The 7,500-nt window shown below is 47.4% G+C and overlaps 1 protein-coding gene across 1 annotated transcript in view; it reads right to left on the bottom strand.

Annotated features, from left to right (window-relative positions):
* Positions 1-7,500, bottom strand: part of glra3 (glycine receptor, alpha 3) — a 70,282-nt gene that overhangs the window by 59,420 nt on the left and 3,362 nt on the right. The window lies entirely within an intron of this gene.

The following is a 7,500-nucleotide window of genomic DNA, read 5'->3' as shown; positions in this document are numbered from 1 at the left end:
TAGTAACACGTGGACTGGCACACCAGCAAGTAACAGAGACTTAATGATGGACTACCTTAGTTTCATCTGTGAATCATCTCTGTTTTTTTTTTAATTCAGGATCAAGTTAATTCATTTGTTCATATATGCTGACCTTGTAAATGTCAGCATGTATGAATTGATTGCTTTGAATTCACTTTTAAACATGTAATTTAAATGTGCTGGTGAAATAGTTATTATGTATTATGTAGTATGCATGAGTATCTGAAGGTGTGCAACTGACTTATGCGCATGTTGCTACAAATTGACCTAAAACAAGCTGCTTTGGTGGTTAGAAGTATAAAATAACAACCTGAAACCTGGATGCATTTACAATAATACATTTGCACACAAATAACTGACATCAGTGACATCTTCAACACGAAGCTCCCAGGAACTATTATTCTACTATGCTTCTACAGTACCACAGGTCAAGAGGTTTGGTTTGAACCACATAACTTTACAACAGCATTTGCAAACCTCTATTGGAACTATGGTTTTGGGAAACACTTGTTGAGTTGCATCGGACTATGTAAGTTGCACCACCATATCTTAAACTATCATTATGGGAAACAGTAGTGTTGTACCTGCATAGCTCCAACCATTCAAGTTGCTAACTATGCTTTTGGGAAATGTATCCCAGTTCCTTAGTCACTACACTATCACTGCCCCACTGTCAGAGTGCATGTTGACGCCCTCCCTCCCCTCAATGGCAGGGTTTGAGCAGGGGTGCTGAAGTGAGGTCCAGTGGTGCTGAGAGGGGACTCAACTCACTTCCTGTGTGGACTGATCCATCAGGACCCTTCGGCCGCCCAGCCGTCTGCCTGCAACAGGATCAAACGTCATGATTATCATGCTTGCTGTGGGCTGATTTTAGGATGGGCAAATGCCCTGGACGCCCCAAGCTCAGGTTAAAGCCCTGGCCAGAGAGTCGGATGAATAATCTCCTGGCATTGGCAGCCTGTATGTGGCACAGGGAGATTTTCCCTGACCTCAGAATCCCGACGAAGAAGGAATCCAGCCAGATATCTTTGTGTTTTCATCCTGACTTGTAATTACACTGATATTTAACAGTGGATTCTTGTCAGAGGACAGAGGAAGTGTAAATGTCAAGGCTTCCTTAGATAGCCATATTCTTTTAGATGTCTTTGAGTAATCTCTCTCTCTCTCTCTCTTTCTCACTCTCTCAGGTTGGAGAGGAAGACTGGGCAGAATGCACAAATGCTCAGCCTCAAAACTCCTGAGGGTGGCAGCACCTCTCACCTCTTCGTTTTTATACAGATTTGTATGCAGCGGAGGAGGTGGACGTACAGAGCATAGATGACGTTCTTCAGAACCTCCCACAAATCAGGGCGCATCAGAGGGAAATGTTGGACTCTGGTGTAACCTTTCAGGAAGTAACTGCTGCTGTACAACAGCTGTCTATAGGGTATATAGCTGGAGATGATTGGGAATGACTTTTTTGAAGTGCTGCAGAACTGGATCAATGATGGGTCTCTGATGATTATTGGTCGATGATGGGAGAGCTGTCGGCGGGCGGCCCTGACATTTCTCCCCAAGAAGGGGGACCTGGGCTTGCTCGCAAATTGGAGGCCTGTGGCTCTGCTATGTACAGATTATAAAATATTATCAAAAGTGATGGCAAATAGACTTGGGGAACACATGGACACAATAATTCATAGGGATCAATCCTACTGTATTCGGGATCGAACAATCCAAGATAATCCGTGACCTCTTAGACCTAGCTAAGGGTCATAATCTTAACCTTGGGTTGCTGCATCACTGGACCCAGAAAAAGCGCTTGATCGTGTTGACCACTGTTTTCTTAGCACACTAAAGGCTTTTGGGTTTGGGGAATGTTTCATATCCTGGGTGAGACTCCTGTATAATATAGCTGTGTGTATGGTTAAGGTTGCGGGGGGTCTGAGCACACCCATTCGGGTTGGTAGGGGTATTAGGCAGTGCTGCCCTCTTTCAGAGTTGTTATATAGGGGATATTGATTTTCAGTTGAAAAATTGGGAAGTGTTAGTTGTTGAAATTGTGTGCTCGGTTGTCTAGATGGAAAAGGTTGCTACCGCAGCTGTCATATAGGGGGATATCCCATTTTCTTAGACTGCATGTACTTCCGAAATAGGCCCAGCATGCATTTCGATTCTTCGTGTGAATGAAGAATGAAGCAAAATGGCTAACACCAAAGCTGACGTTAATATACCGAATTTTGAATGTCCATCGTGGTGAGTCTCACCAGTGTAAAATGCACTCGAGTTTATTTTCAAATAACATATCTGTTGCAACTACTGTGTGCTTGGAGAGCGGTTAGATGTGCATGAGACCATTGCTTCGGCTCTGTGGCACCGGATGTCTGTTCTGGATCCACCAAAGGAGTTGGTGGTGGAGATTCAGCGTATGGTGGCGGACTTTTTTTGGTCAGAGCAGCATTGGCTCAGAGCCGCTGTGTTATACCTTCCGCTGCAGGAGGGGGGCCAAGGACTCATGGACATACTGTAGGAAGCAGAGTTGATGCTTTCCGGCTGCAGGCAACCCAAAGGCTGCTTTATGTCCTGGAGGTCAGCTGGGTGCAGACTGCTTGTGCTCTGCTGAGGAAAGGTGGTGGCTTGGGGATGGACAGGCAACTGTTTTTGATGGACCTGGATTCTGTGAGGCTTACTTCAACCAGTCAGTCCTACGGGCTTGGACAGTCTTAAACACTCAGGGAAGGGGCATTGTACCAGTATGTGGGTGGGAGAGGAGCCCCTTTTCCATACTACAGCTCTACATGTGGTGGATTTGCAGTGCCCCACTTTGAGGGCTAGTTTTATCCGGGCTGGCATCACAAAGTTGAAGCATTTAGTGGTGGCGGGCTCCTGGTGCTCTGCGGAGGAGGTGGCAGATAGGACTCACTGGGACTTTTTCAGTCCGGTTTGTTTCAAGGATGATGACGGAAATTCAAAGGATTATCCCGGACGATGAAAAGTGCTGCCTCTTTTTCTCCAATGGAGTTCACAGGGGAGCTGGACTGGTTCCCAGAGCTACGGGTGAGACCCGCTGTTGGACAGCAGCAGGAGGGGCAGAAGGGTGTGCTTGTCAGCTTCTCGACACCACAGTTGGAGGTTTTGAGAGAGCAAGCAAGAAGGCACTCTATCAGACCTGTGTTAAGGTCAGGAATGTTCAGGCCCTCTACGGAGTGAAGGAGTCAAGGTGGTGTTTTTTTGGGGGGGCCAGGCCCTTCTTCGCAAGGCAGTTTGCAGTACTGTATGTACAAGAGTCCCATTCAAAAGTGCATGGGTGATCTCCAGTGGAGATTTGTACATGGTGCAATAGCTACGGACAGCCACAGAGCACACTTAGAACCAGGTGTAGGGGTATAGTGTGATTTCTATGGGGAGAATGAGACTTTGACATGCACACTAGTTTATAGAATGCTCTAGGCTGGGGGGCTGTTTGAGTTAGTTAGGGAGTGGTGTGAGAGATTGGGGGAGTTTTTTTTGTTTGTTTATTTTTGGTCTCAAATATTCTGTTGCTAGGAAGCCTCAGACTCAGCCTCAGCCTAAAAAAGAACAAAAGGTTCTTTTGAATTTTCTTTTTGGACAGGCCAAGATGGCAGTGTGGTTGTCCCGGAGGAACAGGTTGGAGGGGACAGGCATAATGTAGCCGGTGGCTTTGTTAAAATTATCCCTGGCCACCAGGCTGAGGATTGAGCACAATTATTATAAGTTAATTGGTGATCTTCAGTCCTTCATTTGTGCACTGGATGAGGGAGGGGACTATTCATTGGTGACTGATATCTGGTTTGGTCTGTTTGTTTGGTTGTTTCCTTTATTTTTTCCCCCTTTGTTTTTCTTTTGTATTTTTTGTGGAGTTTGTTTCTTTGGTTATTGGTCTATTTGGTGGGGTTGCTTTTTTTGTTTGGGGGGGGGGGGGGGCGGTGAGGTTTTTAACATGGGCTGTTTTTATTGCGGCTTGGTTACTTTTTGACTGTCAATAAAGGAACCTCTAAAGTCAAAGTCTCTCTCTCTCTCTCTCCCTTGGAATGTTTGTAAATAAAATGTCGTTATGCTTTTCATCAGGCAGTGCTGTGTGTGTTGTGGTCTTCATAATGTAATGCAAAGCCTATATTTCAACCATAATTCACACAATGGCACAATGATAAGTCTTATTTATGCAACTCGGCATACAGCATCTGCACCACTAAATCATGCAACAATGTAAAACACTTACAAATAGCCACCCCAAAAGGGGGCAGTTAAGGGATAGACATATCATGTCACCAATTTTGCTCTGAAATGAAGATATATTTATATATAGCAGCCTGCCGGCTAAAGCCATCCTGCAGAACGGTCTTTGCTCTACACCCAGAAAAGCTCTGAGAAAACTTAAATAAACATTTTTTAAGCTGCTTACAGCAGCGATGTGTCTCTACGCCACCCAATTCCCTCTCTCTCTCTCTCCCTCTCTCTCATTCCTTCTCTCGTTCCCTCTCTCTCTCCCTCACCTTCCCCTACTCCAACTCTCACAGACTCTGGTGAAGCCGCTGAACAGCAACAGAGAGAACGACTCGAGCAGTCGACACATCCCACAAACCTTATCAATAATGCAAGAGGCCTGTCTAATCCTTCCCGTACTTTACACACTTGCACAAACAATGTGGAGCACAAACTCCCTAAAAATTCCCTCAACGTGGAGAAATGGGAGAACGTTTCCATAAAAAAAAAGAAAAAAACGAGGGAAACTGCAGCGCGAGGCAGGTGTGTCTGAAACAGCAGGAAGAGAGCTACCGGACGGCAGAAGGGGGCATGGAGGACGAGGAGGCTTTATTTTACACCACACAGCACTGACTGACTGACTGCTACTGTGTGAGCATGAGCGCTAGTTCACCCAAACGCCAGAACATTCTGCCCCAGTGAACAGACAGAGAGAGAGAGAGAGAGAGAGAGAGAGGGAGAGAGAAAGAGAGAGAGAGAGAGAGAGAGAGAGAGAGAGGGAGAGAGTTACAGATGTGAGCATCTGCTTTGTTCTAACATGAGGGCTTTATTAATGCTGGTAACTCAAATAGGCTTTTTGAAGTGAAAAGATCTCATGTGAAACCACTACATGCATGACGTTGCATTGAAGAACAGATGTGTTTCCTTGTCTTCCACCTTGACCTGTGCTTAAGTTGAGACACACCAACGTGTGCCTTATATGAACCTGATATTATGAATTCAGAAGTGTGTGTATTACCCAGTGTGGGGAGTCTGTAGACACACACACACATACACACACACACAAACACGCACGCGCACACACGCACACGCCACACGCACACGCACACGCACACGCACACGCACACGCACACGCACACGCACACACACACAGGGTCTACAAGAGACTGCAGCATCCCCGAGAGGTGAAATCACAGAGCATGAAAACTCGTGGTGCCATGTGAACATTTGGGGCATCAAAGCAGTGACCATGTGAAAAGAGTGGCAGAGCCCGATCTGCTGAGCGATGCAGCAGCGTGTCCCAGTGGCTTGCTGGATGACCTGTGCCGTCTCCGCCTGCTGCCAGGGCATTGGCTTCTCTTTACTGCCCCTCCGCCCCAAACCATGCAATTGATATGAGCTGGCAGCCTAGCGCTCCCTCAGAAAAAGACACTAATATAAGACATTACCATGAACACTCCCTCCCTCCCTCCATCCCTCTTCTTTTCTCCTCCCTTCCTCACTCCATCCCTCCTTCCTCTCCTCTCCTCTCCTACTCCACCACTCTCTCTCTCTCATCTTGTCTTTCTGCTCCTCTTCAGCCTGTTTTTCCTGTGGAGGGACAGTGAACAAGCTTCACAACAGGAAAAGGTGTCTCCGCTCAGAACAGTGTGGATGCTACACATAACAACAGCCACAGCCACCTCCCTGCCTGCTTGCCTGCCTGCCTTTCTCCACCACTAGTTCTAATGGACAAGAGTACATAATTAATATCACTTCACATTGTCATCCCATCCTCCTAATGGGTATGAGTTCTATTATTAATCACAGCCTGCAAAACTCTGCCTTTTATGCTCCTCGTCGTGCACAAGAGCAAGACGTGTGTATGAGAGGACAATGGTGGTGCGTACTGTATACATTCCTTTACACATCTACAGTACAAACACACAGCACGCGCGCGTACGCACACGCGCACACAGAAACATGGTCATTGCATTCGTGTGCTAGCAGGCTAGCATATGACTCACATTCATGTGATTCATAAAAAAGCCTTCACAAATCCATCTTAGTGCAGATCCCAGTAATGCCCTGGCTGCACGGAAGGCACGCCTGCTCTCCTCTGCTCTCCTCTCCTGTCCTCTCTTCTCTTTTCCTCTCCTCTCCTCTCCTCTCTTCTCTTTTCCTCTGCTCTCATCTCCTCTCTCCTCTGCTCTCCTCTCCTATTCTCAGTCGACCCAGTGGGGGGTTTTAAGGAGATGGTGGCATCTTAAAGTTGAGTATGCCTACTACAAACTGATTAAAAACATTGAGGGGTTTCTGGATGTGTGGGGGGCTGGGGGGTTGCTATGTGAGGGTTTGGGGGGTATGGGGTCCTTTTTAAGATATGATGTATTGGGGTTTTAATGTGTGAATATATTTATGAATGTTTGTATTGTGTTTGAGTTGTATAAGGCACGCCATGATCTCATGGGTCAAGAAATGAGTCAATAAAAGGCGATCTCTCCTCTCCTCTCCTCTCCCCTCCTTTGCTCTCCTCTCCTCTCCTCTCCTCTCCCCTCCTTTGCTCTGCTCTCCTCTCCTCTCCTCTCCTCTCCCCTCCTTTGCTCTGCTCTCCACTCCTCTACTCTCCTCTCCTCTCCTCTCCTCTCCCCTCCCCTCCCCTCCCCTCCTTTGCTCTGCTCTCCTCTCCTCTGCGCTCCTCTCCTCTCCTCTCCTCTCCTCTCCTCTCCTCTCCTCTCCTCTCCGCTCCGCTCCTCTCCTCTACTCTCCCCTCCTCTGCTCTGCTCTCCTCTCCTCTCCTCTCCTCATGCATGACACATGCTCCAACAGGAGGATGCCAGCAGAGGCCATTTCCTCCTTTACACCAGGGGGCGAAGGGTGTGGGGGTGTGTGGGGGGGTGCATGTCTATCACACGTGTCTGCTATCTTCAGCGAAGCGTTCCTTTGCACGCACGTATCCTATATGTCATTGGCCTGCTTGGCCAGTGTATTTGCATAGTTCCAATGTGTGAGTGTGAGTGTGTGTGTGTGTGTGTGTGTGTGTGTGTGTGTGTGTGTGTGTGTGTGTGTGTGTGTGTGTGTGTGTGTGTATGTGTGTGTGTGTGTGCTTGCCAGTCGACAATCAATGCGTTTGCTGTGTAATATGTAACTCATATGTAACTCATATGTTATGTAGACAAGCACGCTCCTGCAACAGATCTGACCTCTCAACCTCGGTCATGGAAGGCCGAGAGAAGCTCCGACCCCTGGGTGCCTGTGTCTGTCATCAGCACACTGCTACACCCCACTCTCAATCCGGGT

The sequence above is a fragment of the Sardina pilchardus genome, chromosome 2 (genome assembly GCF_963854185.1).
Source record: "Sardina pilchardus chromosome 2, fSarPil1.1, whole genome shotgun sequence".
Lineage (NCBI taxonomy): Eukaryota > Metazoa > Chordata > Actinopteri > Clupeiformes > Clupeidae > Sardina > Sardina pilchardus.
Note: the sequence above shows the minus strand (reverse complement) of the source record. Positions and strands in the feature narration are given on the sequence as shown.